This window comes from Cupressus sempervirens, chromosome 3, assembly GCF_028749045.1.
Source record: "Cupressus sempervirens isolate cs-2001-9-10 chromosome 3, ASM2874904v1, whole genome shotgun sequence".
NCBI lineage: Eukaryota > Viridiplantae > Streptophyta > Pinopsida > Cupressales > Cupressaceae > Cupressus > Cupressus sempervirens.
The window spans coordinates 1,095,579,585-1,095,595,421 of NC_143120.1; the positions used below are offsets into that span (position 1 = coordinate 1,095,579,585).

At 34.1% G+C, this 15,837-nt stretch overlaps 2 long non-coding RNA genes across 2 annotated transcripts; both read right to left on the reverse strand.

The window, feature by feature from the left end:
* Window positions 1-283: 283 nt before the first annotated feature.
* LOC149570600 (uncharacterized) lies at window positions 284-12,193 on the reverse strand. Its single transcript, XR_016362975.1, has 4 exons — window positions 11,928-12,193; window positions 11,726-11,851; window positions 1,926-1,976; window positions 284-613 (listed from the first exon to the last, which is right to left on the reverse strand). It is a non-coding gene; the product is annotated as an uncharacterized LOC149570600 (long non-coding RNA).
* Window positions 8,292-9,916, reverse strand: LOC149570601 (uncharacterized). Its single transcript, XR_016362976.1, has 2 exons — window positions 9,021-9,916; window positions 8,292-8,931 (listed from the first exon to the last, which is right to left on the reverse strand). It is a non-coding gene; the product is annotated as an uncharacterized LOC149570601 (long non-coding RNA).
* Window positions 12,194-15,837: the final 3,644 nt, after the last annotated feature.

A 15,837-nucleotide genomic window follows, 5' to 3' on the forward strand; every position in this document is an offset into this window, starting at 1 on the left:
GGATTTGGTTAATTATTTCAACTTATTAGTAAAGAAAATTATTTTTTTAATTCTATTTTATCTAATGAAATTAATAAGAAATTAATTAATTTCAACATTTTTTAAATGAATGGATATAAAAAATAAATGTTATACACAATAATATACTCTTCAAATTAATAAAATTTACTCATCGTTTATATACAAAATCAAAAAAGATTTATAGTCTCCATGATCATAATTGTTATAAACAAAATAAAAAAAGATTTAGTCTCCATGATCGTAATTCTTCTTTACAAGAAAATGGTCTAAGTCTCCATGATCATAATTGTTATAAACAAAATCAAAAAAGATTTAGTCTTCATGATCATAATTGTTCTTTACAACAAAATAGTCATATCATTAGTAAAATAAGAATCACCATCACCAATAGTGTATTTATAAAAACTAGAACATAATTAAGTCTACGTTGAAACATGATTTCAAATTTTGCCATTAAACCAATCTCCCTAGCAGATGTCTCCCACATAATACATAGCTTGCAATCATTTCTTTCTTCTTCGATAGGTTTTGATGTGGCTAACGTAGATGAGCCATCCTTGACACACTGGAAGAAGTTGCAGCCATTGTCCCCCTGCATTTGAAAACTACATTAAGGATTGCCACAATAATGAAATAAAAAATAAACATATAAAAGATTAGTAACAATCTTTTTTTTATCTAGACAACACAAAAACTTGCGCCCAAGATTATTCTCTGTACGTGAAGTCTATACTGCTACAAGTCTAGAACCACATCGACACATTGATAAAGTTGTCATATCCATCTACCCTATATAAATAATAAACAAATGTAATGAGATATTACGAAAAACGTGTAAAATATATTATGATATCTGTATTCAATGGACTATGTTGTGACTTCTCAGTCCAATCCTACTAGCAATGCAAATACCTCATCTGACTTACAAACTTTGACACATAATTATCCATGGATATAGACACTGTTCCATTGAAATGAGAGAAATGTACACAACCAAGTAGGTAATTCTCCATTGCAATCGCTACGCTGCAACACTTAACAAAATATGTCTTAGTTGTGGAAATGTTATGTCTAGCCATGGCTTTGCTTGCCCATTGTAATGAATTACAACAACTTGCTGGATTACTTCATACTTCATATTGCCTTCTTCTAGTGAGATTTCCTACACACTCAAAATATTTTTGCTCTGATACTAGTGCTGAAAGAAGAGAGAGACAACCCTTTGCCAAACACTTGCAACACAATTCAAATACTTGAAATTAGATAGATTCAAAGATCAACTTAAAAAAACTTAAGACAGATAGATTCTGTGAATCACTAATCATCAAACATGGGCCAATGATTCTCCCGAGAGATGGATTGATGTGAATGAGTTTGAATAAAAAAACTACATAAGACAACAATATCACAATTTGACTTACTGTGGAAACCTATTGTGGAAAACTATGAATCTCAATTGCCAAGGCAATAAAAAGTATGTAGCAGTACTATGCTAACTTGAACGTACTTAACTGCAGAGTTTCATTCACAATTAAACCCACCTTGCTTGCAAACCCCAAAGCAAATTTCATACCATCATAGACCAAGTAGCAAAATGCAAACCAAATACATACATCAAACTTGACAAATTTATTAAAATTGAGACCAATGACTTGAAAACTACTATTGCTACACCGGTTTTAAAAAGGCATTTATAAATCACATGTCATAAACTGAGATCTAACCTCTAAACAAAATGATTCCATGAAATGATTCTAAATCACAGGCATAGGATAAAAAATTAGGATATATAGAGAGAACATGAAAATCAAATCGAGCAATCATACAAGCATAATCCAGCAACAAAATGCAAACCATAAACATAAACCTAACTTGTCAAATGTGTTAAAGCTGAGACCACCAACCTGCAAACTCTTGTTGCACTGTTTTAATTAACATGAAATATATTTGTTCACCTGTGATAGAACAGACAAACATGTAAGCCACCTATTGCTACAAACCAAAAAAACTGCTTCAAAAATACCACCTTTCTATTCTTGATAAAGTTACAAAATAGTTAGTTACAGATCACTTAGACCAGATTGTTAGCAGTACTGCCATTTGGTCCAGTGTGAAGAATAGTTTAAAAACCTAGAAGCAAAACCAGCAAAACCTATAAGATAATAATAAGTTAAGTATAATAATGGAAATGAAGGATACGACAATCTGATCATGGAAATACAACACTAGTACTCAATAATGCCAACCTCATAGAGAAGTTTCAACAAAGAGTTTAAAGGAGTTAATAAACTAAAACCTCCAATGTACTTGACTCAACTTCAACTTCAATAAAACAATATTTACAATAGTTGCATTGAATTTATATCAACTATTTTAAAGAATTAAAGTATTACTAAAAACATTGCTAAATAATTATCATTAGATAAGACAACAATATCACAATTTGACACAACGAACGAAGAAGCTACAGTAGTGCTAAAAATTATGATTCATTAAATTGCTTCAAAAAGATGGTAAGTTTCATAGTCTCAAAAAATAGGAGGTCCCATATCAAATATGAGTCATTTCGTAGTCTCAAAAAATAGGAGGTCCCATATCAAATATGAGTCATTTCGTAGTCTCAAAAAATAGGAGGTCCCATATCAAATATGAGTCATTGAATAGATGTGAGTGTTCTTACGATAAAGCTTCTTAAAGTGAAGAGTTGGAATATCAGTGATATCCTCCAAACTTATATCTCACATAATATTCCCTATCCTCTACACTCATCTGTAGGAAACCCCATGCTTTCGTAGGTTCGAAAGTGAAAGTGTCATACGCAATAACCAGAGTCTCTTGACTTACTCCAGGTATGGCTTTGAGGGCTGCAAATGCAGCCATTATATCTTGCTTAGTTTCTCCTTTGTCAACTTTGACAGTGTGAGCTTCTGTTATGCCCGTACGTATGTCTTGGATGCTTTCACAAATAACATCCAAAGAAGAAGCCATGCTTGCCTTCCTCTTCTTTGGCCTTCTTGACGTTGGTGTGGAATGACTCTATCTAGCAAATGTACTAGAGATATTTTCATCAACAAACTCTTCATCAACAACAAGAGTGTCAACCATGGGCGTACTAAAGTCCCTATCATCGTCAAGGTCAATGGCCTCATCAAAAAGGTGACCATCTTTAGTCTCTGTGGCTATTGCAACTTCAGTTCCATCTACCATGTCATTCCTAATAATGACTGCTAAGTCATTGAAATAGAGGAATGGCTGCCTCTTGTACATTCTGGAATTTTTGAAATCCCTCCTTTATATGATGAAAAAGGAATTAAATATATGTCTTTTATTACAATTAATAAAGAGATATTTTACTTACATAAAAATATTGTCAAGACTACATTACCTTCAACAACTCTTCCCATACAATATCATCAGCGTCAACGCATTGCGTACTCTCATTCCATGCAAATCCATTCATATTTCTCAATTCTTTCATAATTCTATAGCCTTGTTTCCATGTTTTTAATTTGTTCTTAAAGTTTTCCCTTCCTAGATTCATCTTCATGTCTTCGTTGAACCTCCTTTCGATGGCAGTCCAAGCTTCTTTTCAAAACCCACCTTCACCTTTTCTGCCTAACTGAACTTTCTCATGGAGCAAATCCAACAATTTCCGCTCCAAGTCTCTTGTCCAAACTACTTTTGTATTTCTAGATGATGAATGAATTGTGGTCACCCGAAGATCCTCATCTACACTCGTCAAAAGATTGGTGAATAACATATTCAGCAATGAATTGGTAGCTGCAATAAATCTAGAAAATAATTCATTGTCATTATTAGGACACATAATATATATCAAGAGTTGAAGACAGATGTGCGCAAGGTTACTTGCTACCCCAGCAAGGCAATTTGAATGCCATTTATGTTGTTAGACAACTACCCTACATCAAAAAAATATGAACATGGTACAAATATCAATTAGAAGCATAGAGGAAAGGAAGATTATAGTAAATATAGAGGCACATAATGCAATAAATATGGGTATGAATATCAATATGAACTGTTTCACAGAATTCCTCAAAGATATCTTAAGATATTCCTTAAAAATCGAAAGGAGTTGTCTCAAGAAACTTTCAAGCAACTAATAATCTGTACACATTTATGTTTTCATTTTCTATATAGATGGAATCAATATGCTAAAATAGAGAATTGACTTCCCTGAATACTTCATCATTAGATATGGAGTCACTCTAATATCGGGACTCATTCATGAGCTCCCATGAAAAAATCGTGGGTTAATCCTTACATGCTACTCCTCTAATTATGTTCATCCTAGTCAAGAAAGTCTCTAGGAAATATAAACAATAGTTTAGTAAATAGGACCAATAGATAATATGCAAACTGATTTAGAGGAAGAGCATTGGTATAATAGAGGAAACTAAGATTTACAACCACATGGTTAACTATGAAATGGGATCAAAATAATTAATAGATGAGACAAACCCATCAAGTGGTATTGGAGGAAGACAACATGTCATCAGATACCATGAAGGCTTCAACACTCTGACCGCTTAAGCTTGTAACTACAACACCTAGTCCGCCCACCCAAGCAAGGCAAAGAGAAAGAAAAGTATACCTCAGAAAGGATAGATTTCCAATCAAAATATATCATATGCTGAAAAAGAGGAGTATTAGATAAAATGGAGATGAAGGCCACACGACAACTCAAATTGAATTTCTAGGCTTGAGGTGAATCAAGAAAGAGAGAGACACACTTTTCAAAATCAATGTGTATTGTAGAAGCAAAGCAATCCTGTATCTCACCAGCACTCACTTTGCTTGTTTGCAATTTTGATTCATCATTTAGCTGTAAGATATGATATTGCATTTTACCATGTTTTCCAAAAGTCTTGGAAAAATTATTTGGTAGATCAGATCAGAGTCATATTATTTCAGATCACATTCATTTCATATGGCTATTTATTCATATAAGATTACAAAAAGAAGTTAAAGGTACACAAAATCCAGAACAGCTATTTCCATCCCAAAAATCAAGATAACTCAGAATCCAGAGTAGAGCTATTTTAGAAGATTTAAAACTTGAAATCTCTACCAAAGCAACAACAAGATACCCGCCATACAATTTACATTCCCAATACTCAAATAGAAACCCATTTGTGTAACAATTAATGTATATTTTTTGAGTCAAACTCGTTGATTCATATTTCATGAGTAGTGGTTTCCACAAATCTATCTCTCACAACAATGAATAGACCAGGGCTGGGCATCAGGACTTCCTAGTTAAGCATACTTAACTACTAAGTTGTGTCTATGGTTAAACCCACTCTACTTGCAAATGGGCTGGTTGCACCCTGCTTGCAAATGAGGTTACAAGAAGAGTGATTTTAACCAAAGGAATCTTGCATAGTCAAGTTGACCTATAGTCGAGCTGACCTCTGGTGCTTCACCTTTTTTAGCATCACTTAGATGTGATGAATGCCAACTGTCCTACTCATTATCATAAGAGATGAATTTGTGTAAACTACTACCCATAAAATATGGATCAATAAACTTGACTAGAAAACTAGACCCTATCCCATCATATCTACAAGACAATATTGTCACTAATTTTTTTTCTTTATTCTATGTGCAAGACAATATTATTATGTCACTATTATTCTTTCTTTGATAAATATAATATGATTGGCGGACAGGATTGTCATAACTGTGAAAGCTATGTTTTGAGATACTTTCACAAGTGTAAAGAGTCACAAGTCCTGGACGTATGCTAATATGAAACTGTTGTTCCTAATTATGCATCCACAATCACTACCAATTTATTACTAATATTTTGCTTGTTTCCAAGATTAATCAGATCTGTTGACAGATTACCATAGTAAAAAGTAGCACTGATGGTGCTTACTATTGAGGGTGGTTTTAGCACAACCAGCTCTGAATAGAACAATAGGGCACTCTACTTCTCTCGAAAAGCTAGAGATCGAGCTCCCAAGTTCCTTTCCATTCATGATTTGTTAACAAGGGGGCCTTTGCAGGTAAAATGAAGTTTGGACACTGATTAACAATTAGAAAGGTTTTCATGCTCTATGTTCCTGAATCATCTGATTGCTAATCTTTGTTCATACTTGAATTTTTACCCTTAAATGCCCCCTTGTTAACAAATCATACATTCCTTCTAGCTACCTAACATAGTCATGTACAGGATGTGACTAGGAACCTTCGAGTTGGATCTCTAACTTTGTAAGAGGAGTAGACAGATTATAGTAATAAATAGTAACCCTATAAATAATGAAATTAACATTCCCTACCAATATGTTTAGCATTCTGTATATGTTGATAATATTTTCAATAAGTATGCCATGGCTCTACAGTGATTCTCGAGCTTCACAGAGTGCCATATCAAATATGTTTAGCATTTTGTATATGCTGATAATATTTTCAATAAGTATGCCATGGCTCCATAGCGATTCTCGAGCTCCACAGAGTGCCCTATTGTTCTATTCAAAGATGGTTACTGTTGAGGGTGGTTTTAGCACAGCCAGCTTTGAATAGAACAATAGGGCACTCTACTGCTCTTCAAAAGCTAGAGATCCAGCTCCCAAGTTCATTTCTAGTAAGATTACAGTAATAAATAGTAACCTTGTATAGCAATAAAAAGAAACTGAATGCCATTTTTATGGGCATACAAATATCGATTGTAAGAAAATCCTTTTCATTTCATTAACACATATAAGAAACTAATACATGTTACAGCAATAGACCCCATTGAATATAATCAGGATGGTTACTACATAGACCCCATTGAATATAATCAGGATGGTTACTACATAGACCCCATTGAATAAAATCAGGATGGTTACTTATCTCCACCAGTTCAACATGCAACACTATAAAAAGCAAGCAATGGCCACTCGAACATTTGAACCACATGAAAACAAAACTACAGGTGTTTGACATGCAATATGGATAGCACATGCTCCCATGTATACATTCTCAAAGCTTCTTACATATGACAATCATTAACCCACGTTAGAATTGCACAACAATCATGATTCTCTCAATTGAAAAAAGAGTAACAACCTTTTCATTTCATTAAAAACTTACAAATAAATTAATTTGTGATATAAATTTAATACTATAAATCTCTCTGCTATACAAATTGGGTGTCTAATATGCAATCTTACAAAGTATACAATTCTAGCCTCACCAATGATTCTTGTTTGACTATATACTTTTAATTCTACAACTAAAAAAAAACTACATACTACCACTGCTTTCTCTTTCCAATCTATGACTAAAAATAAGATCATTTATCACATTTCTCTATGAGGAGACCATTAATTCTCACCCTTGATAAAGGAATCTCAGTCCCTAGGGATTCTGAAAGCATCCACGTGTTTAAATAATCTTGTCAACACAACTCCAAAAGTTTAGTGTATCTTTGAGTTTTAAGAGATTTAGATATAAATATTAAATATTAGAGAGACGGGAAGAAGGATTCTTTGTTCATGCAGCTGTGACAATAGTTTACTACAACTCAATCCACCATTAATGTTACCTAATACGTTAAACCCACTTGACCCAACTTTTCAAACTACCATGAAACAAATCACAGCTATGGATATTCTATATCTTCATTTTTGTGATGGGTCAATATGAAATTTTGGGTGGACTAAAATATAATTTAAAATTAGGGTTAGATCAGTAGTAGTTATAATATATATTATCATTAATAATGGTGCATTAGATTACGCTAATTAAAAGTATGTTGGATCAATAGCTATCTAAATTTATTAAAAAGTAAGTTGATAATTGGATCAGTCTTTTAGCTTGATTGATATATATTGATATATTGATATTTAGTTTATAAAGGTTAAACTCACAGAGTGAGGAGGCTCTAGTGAAGATGCTGATCCAAATGTGGTTCCTTCTCTTAGCAATATTAGTGCCTACTACCATGGCTGACACACCACATAGGCCAATAGATGTGTCGTTTCAAAACAACTATTCTACTTTGCTCATAACCCAATGAAGTGTTGGTATTAGGTATTTAGGTCATTTGGTATGAACTAAAACTTAAAGGTAAAGGTAAAGGTACATGATCACAAAATTCTCAATCTTTCAAAAATAAAGTTATATGAAGAACTACAATTATGTAGAAAATATATATTTTAAACTATGAACTAGTTATGTAGACAATTTATGTAGGTAATGAGTAAATCCAAATGAATAGATGTAATTATATTCAGAAATTAATAATAAAAAATTACGTGTTGCAGCCACGAAGCCTTTTTATAGAAATACCAAGTACATTAATTCTAAATATCTCAAAAATCTATATAAGTCCATACATACTAGACAAACTGAAATGTCTGGCACCCATAAGTATAAAGTGCAATTTATATTAAGCAGAAAGTGCAAATAAATGTTCATGTTTTCTAGAACAACTAAGTTGGAGAGTTGTAGTCTTCCCACATCCTTTGGGCTATTTCATCTCAAAATTCCCCCCAGTCATCTCTATCTTGCTGGTTCATCCCAAAAGTATCAAGAACTAGTACGTTAATCCCAACACAATCATCATCATCATCTTCAATTTCCACTTCTAATGGAATACCATCCTCCATCGCAATGAAGTTATGTAATATGCCACATGCTAAAATAATCTTTATTTGGGTCTTGATATTATATGATGTCACATGCTTCAGGATAGGGAAGCATTGCTTGAAGATACCAAATGTACGATCTTTCACGTTCCTAAGAGAGGAGTGTCAACAGTTAAATAACTCTTGAGGATTGCTGATGGGGTTTGCTCTACAAAACTCTTTTAGGTGGTCACACGTACACCGGTACGAAGTAAGAAATCCAGGTACAATTGGATACCCAACATCAACCAAATAGAAATTTCCTACGCAACTACAAATAAAGTTATAGTCAACATATAGCATAAGGGTTTCATTTAACATAATCAAAATATAACCATATAAAAATACGAATTAATATACCAGGGGGAACCACAAAGGGATCTACTCTAGAGAGAGCCAAAGCAAGCACTCGACTATCTACAACAGACCCTTCCCAACTAGGAAGAATGTATTGAAACGAACAAACACCCAAAACATTTTGTGACAAGTTGCCTTTTCTATCTCGATATTTGGCTTGGACGTCCACATCAACCGTAACTGGCATATGGGTTCCATCAATTGCGCCAATAGAATCCTACAATAAGCAATATTCTTATCAAATACATAATACCATATTTTAGTTTGTAGTGATGAAATACGTGGCACTAGTATATTAACCTTGAAGAATGGATAAAAACGGTCCTTCCTAGCTATTTCTGGATGAGTGGCTGCAACAAGGGGTAAAAGATACTCGTTATGCAACCCTAAGATAGCCTTCAAGCCCTTGTGGAAGTGTCGACTCACTGTCTCCCCAGAATGATCAAAGTTATGACCAATCTTACAATTCCTTAGATTGTGGCCAATGGTATAGAGGAACATAACAAGTTGTTCTTCTAATGTTAAGTTTGGTGTATCTTCAGTTCTCCCTTTTTGCCTTAGAATTGTGGCCAAGTGAAAGAAGGCTGCTCTACTCATGTGTATTTGGTCATGGCAATTAGTATTATTTGAATGGATAATGCACTTATAAAAAGGACATAAAGGTATTCTTCGCTTATGTCTCTGACTTCTAGCTTCTTCATGAGATGCTACTATGATTACGACAAGGCTGGCAAGAAAAACAGCGATTAGGTGCATGACCTTGGTCTTCTTAACAATGGCTCCTTGGATTTCTATAACATCAATAGGATCCATCGAATGACCTATAACCACATAATGGATTAAATGTTTGGTGTACTCACATAACAATATATAAATATATAAAATGTAGGGCAAGCATTAATCGCATGGCCTTGTATAGACATACTAAACATATATATATATATATATATATATATATATATATATATATATATATATATATATATATATATATATATATCATAGCATACCGCATAATATATCTCAAAATATAGATGCTGATACAGTCAACATTATGATCCATTAAAAATAACCTCAAATTCTATAAGGAAGACAATATTTTCATTTTTGAATTAATTTTTCACAATAACTCGTGAGTTTTCTTGCAGATCACTCAGGACCCAAATTCAACTCACAAGTCCTGTAGGTGCTTGCAGAGTTTTTAATCTAGCTAAAAATATAGAAAATACAAAGCATAAATGTCTACCCCTCCAACAGTAGCACAAAGAAAAGTTGTATGTTTAAGAAGAGAGTTGTGCCTGTTTTTCTAATGCATAAAACTCCTTTTCTATTTCTTTCTTAATTTCATTTTGCATACTTGCATTGCTGGAAATCAAATTTTACATTCATACTATTCATAAGCCTTCAAACTTTCTCACGAGCTAGATAAGCTAAACATGCCAGACAATTTTCTATAATAACATTTCAAAGTATTCTGCTAGAATAACAAATCATGCAACAGATAACATAAATTAGCAAATAGTGACAAAACAAGCTTCTAAAGAACAAATGCAAATTATACATACAAAGGGTAACAAATATTGATCACATTCTAATTCTCCATAGTCAACTATCATTGTGGCCAATGTTTCATGGTTTCAAAAGTATAGCGGTATTCTAATGATCAATAAATTGGAATTCTTGTAAAGGTTGTGTTGTCAGTTTTATGCATATGCTGGATAGTTTTCAACTTTTCAATATGAATGGATTCAAACCTACTCCAAAAATGATTCTAAGCTACATTTGTTTTAATGTAGACCACTATGCCCATAACCTAATCAATACTTTGTAATGTATAGAAAAACATGAGAGTAGAACTGGTAAGTAATTTGCATTTAACTGGACATAAAAGGCAGTTCTATTGTGATGCTTGACTTCATACTAAAAAAGTTGTATCAGGAGAAAATCTAAGAACTCTACAATCCATAGAATGAAAACAAAAATGTCGACATTATAAAAGTGAAAATATTGTGAAACTGATGCAAGTTAAGACTTATTTGGATCAAGGAAACATGCCACACCACTAGATTGCACCTGTTATACTTTGAAAACTTAAAGTGGCTCTTCTTCATGCAGGCATCTGGCAATGGGCAATTTTCACAGCTTGTTCACTAGCATGAGAGCTCCTTTGTACAGGACCTCCATGACTAGCATGAGAGCTCCGTATGGAAAAGGACAAAATAACTTTCAACGACTCAATGTAGAGATGCATCTCATACCTAGACATTAGTTATGCATATGTGATCAAGAGCATCTATGCAAATTCTACTAGCAAATCAATACAGGGAGCTGGCAAATCAATACAAGGAGCTTTAAAAATAAAAACAATGATAAATGTAGCGGTAATGATATGTTAGGCCAAAGGAAAAAAAACACCCATCACTCTGACATCAAAAAACAATGATAAATCATCTTGTTCTTATCAAAATACTACTTTAAGTTTGATTACCAGAGCCATTCCAAATTCTAATATGGTGTGAACATTATCTAGAGAAAACAGAGAATGCATTGGTTGAAAACAGGGCAACAATGTAATGGCCCAGGAAGTCGTCACATTTAGGCAAAACCCTAATAACAACACAGCAATTTTCAACTGCAAAAACTATATTCTGCCATCTTAATGAATTAGCCAGAATAGACGGAACTGAAAAATCAAATCACCCATTTACTGTGAGCAAAATGCTGTGGACAATGAAACGTAGCCCCTCTTCCCGATTTATAAGCCTCCATATAACCAACAATCATAAAAGCCTCGTTTAGGGTTTGGAGGCGGAAGAATAAAAACTTATTTACATCTGCAATGAATGTGCCATAAAAGCCCGTTTAGGGTTTGGAGTCAGCAGAGACAACAAATAATTTAAATAAATTTACCTCTGTCGTTATCGATGTCGTTATCCTGCAGTGGAACCCGAGCTGAGAATGACTGAGAATGCTTGAGTGTGAACCTACGAATCCTCGTCAGCGACAAAACATCAAACAAATTATGGAGCCCGAGAATCACTATGGAGCCCCAGAGAAAACCTCAGCTGTGGAGCCGACAAGTGCGGTGGATATAGCCCGATGAAATCCCGCGAAAATGCTCTTATGCCCTGATGCGCTCGCCCACGGACCTGAAAATTTCATAAATTTTGCATAATAGGATTGAGAATAAGAATGGCCTATTCTAATAATAAGTTTTTTTTGGCATAGAATTATGCTCGTTTTAGGGGTCAAATTGGAATAGGAAACCCTATTCTCTATTCCAATTTGGTCAACCAAATGGAGAAAACCAAACATATTCTGGAATGTCTATTCCTATTCCAGCAACCAAATGGGCCCTTACTTTCTTCAAGATCTCATCAACTTGACTTGAGATAATTTGAACATGTCTGTAAGATAAATTTAGTCTAGCTTAGTTTGATCTTATTGTTTTTAAAATTGTATATTATCAATAGTTTTTTTAAAGTATATATACTCATGATCTTTTAGTCCCTGCCTTATTTATCAGGCAAGGAACTAATGCTCTCAGTAGATGGCATTAATTTTTCATCACAGAAAATATTGCTTCAAGCTAAGGTTTTGAATACAATATTTATAAATTCATTTATAATATTCTAAATTCTGATTTTTGATTGACCCCATGCCAATTTCTTGGGAATAAGTCAAATTTTTTTAAATGGAAAAAAGCACCCAAAAAAAAGTTGAGGATAACATTGTCATAATTGTAATGCAAACAATGTGTAAAGTCCCATTTCGAACTTTTAGATTAACACCAAAAACATAAAAACAAAATTCATAAAAAACATATATATGGAAATGGTTGGTGATAGAATGTGTAGATGAACTAATCATGCTACTGTATATTTATTATTTAAAATATTATAAACTTGCACATATCTTTGTGAGTTAATTTACACAACAAACCTGTGAGATGATTTTAAAACGTATGAGTTTTTTAGAAAACCACATAAGAACTCTTCCATTACCTTGAAATTTTTCCTCCTTTCTGAACTTCCAAATGAACCAAAGTATGTATGATGAGAGAATATTTCAAAAAAGGTTAGCATATTTTTTAAGACCAGGAATAGAACCTGTAATAATATCATATGTAAAAACATGTTGAGTTAAAGATAAACCAAAAAGCCACCAAATTTCTCTAGCAAAAGAACATTCAAAGAAAATATGTCTCATACTTTCAGGCATGCTACAAATAGTGCAAGTATAACAAGCACCAAGATTAGTTTTAATAGGCAATCTATCCAACATCAGCTACTACCTAAAACATTTAATTTGGGAGGGATAGAAGATTTCCAACATTTGCTAAATATTTTCTGCCATATGGGGGTATCAAAATTAACATACCATAAGGAGTTCAGATAATCTAGGATTTGAAGATTTTTATTGAGAATCGATCATCCCAATGAAAGGTGAAGTATCTATGAGAGTCCACATCCGTGAACCGAGGAAGATTAAGAGAGTAACATGCACTTTTAATCATATTGAAAGTCCGTTTATGAGAAACAGGGATATCAAAATTGTTGTTGAGCATTTTCCAACTAATAAGATTATCATTATCGAGAATGTCCATAAAACACTTGATACCTTTATTCTGCCAATATCTAGCAGAACATCCTTGAGTTAGGGCAAAAGGTTTTCCATTGTGGTGAAGGTTCCACCAAATTGATCGTTCACCATGAAGAGAATTGTAATTATCAAATCTAGAGTTATAGATGAATCCATGAATGTGCTCCCAAGCCTTCCAAATAGATTTGAAGACCAAAGTACCCTTAATCGAAACCGAGAAGGAACCAGCCACAAGATCGCTAAAGGGGAGATTCTTCCAAGTTTTGGCCTGCTTAGGGACACCTCCCTGAATATTATTTCTAATGAGAACTTTCCATGGTTCCTGACCATCAAGGGCCTAGAAGATCCATTTGGCCATCAGGGAGATCCCTTGAAGCCTGAGGTCCTTCAAACCTAGCCCATCCAGGTCTTTATCTACATGGCACCAACTCCATTTAACACTATAAGCCTTTCTTTTCCCTCTCCCATTAGACCAGAGAAAGCTTCTAACAGCTTTTTGAATTTCATGAATTTGATAATTACTAAACATCCAAGCAGAAGAGTAGTATATGCTATAAGAGGAGAGGATTTTTTGACAGACTTGGATCCTTCTGGCAATGGAGAGCACTCTGTTATCCCATTTATTGATTTTCTTAGTGATTCTCTCCTTGACCCAGGCCCACATTTCTTTAAATATCTCACAATTTTATGAGGACCCCCTAGGAGAAGCCAAAGTGTTGAATCCAAATAAGGGGATCATCATTCCAACCAAGAAGGATGGACTTAGATTTAGAAATACGAGCACCTGAGGCCTTCTCAAAGAAATCAAGTTTAAGGGTAAGGTTATGAATCTTGTGATCAAATAGCTCCAGAAAAAGAGAAGTATCATCAGCAAATTGGATATTAAGCAACTCAGAATCATTAGGAAGAGTGATACCGTGAACCTTAGGAGAAAGGGTGTTGTCCCTAAGAAGATAGAAGAGAGCATCAAAGGCAATAACAAAGAGGGTAGGAGCCAGAGGGCAACCTTGCCTAATGGATTGGGAAAGGAGGATGGAGTGGGATAAATTACCATTAACTTCAATAAGAGTAGAAGCATCTTTTAAAAGGACTTGGATAAATCTACAGAATTCCATAGGAAATCCATAAGCCCTTAGCATAGTAAGAATGAACTCTCATTCAACTCTATCATACACTTTTTCAAAGTCAAGGAGAAACATAGCAGCATGCTGGTTAGATTCCTTAGCCCATTCCATAGCCTCCCAACTGGTAATAAGGTTTTCCAAGATATACCTCCCTTTGATGAAACCAATCTGGGTAGAGCAAATAAACTTGGGAAGAGTATTGACAAGTCTAGAAGCAAGGACTTTAGCAAGGATTTTATAGGAGACATTAAGGAGAGTGATGAGACGCCAGTTTTTGATAAGAGCTTTGTCACCATCCTTGGGAATTAGCTTAATGATTCCCATGTTGATGGAGTTTCCAAGAGTGCCCAAATCGAAAGCCTTTGAATAAAGTTCATGAAGATCTTTAGCAATCCACTAAATATTAGCCTTAAAGAATTCTGTGGGAAGACCATTAGGTTTAGGAGCCTTGTTATCTTTAAGATAATTAATGGCATTGATAATTTCTTGAAGGGAAATTTCAGATTTAAGAATAAGGGCATCATCCTTCGAGATCCTCTTAGGAATAATGGTTTTGCATTTTTCACGAATTTCTCTGGACGCATTATTATCGTCTAATGAAAAGAGATTCCTATAGAATTCCTCAAAGGCATGAATGATATCCTTAATGTTAGTGATATCCTTGTTATCAACACAAATTCTATCAATCTTCTCTTTATCCTACTTCTGCTTCAAAAGATCGAAGAAGAATTTTGAACCTTTGTCACCATACTGTAACTAGTTCTTCCTGGCTCTAACACAAACACCCCTAACTTTGTATTGTTGGTGTTGTCTTAGAGCATCTATAGCAAGCAAGACATTTTCAGAGAGAGCTAGGGAGGTGGGATTAAGCTAGATTTCATGTTCAACAACCTGAAGTTGTTCATTTAGGAAATTTTCTTGGGCCCTATAATCCTTGGCCTTCTTTTGACCAAGAGTCTGAAGAACCTTTTTCTAGGAGATGACATTCAAATTCCAGCGAGCTGTTGAGATAATGGTTGTTGCACACATTGTAGAATGTTTTTATAGTTTATTATTTTATTTTATCATGTAATGTTCCACCTAGATGGACGTGC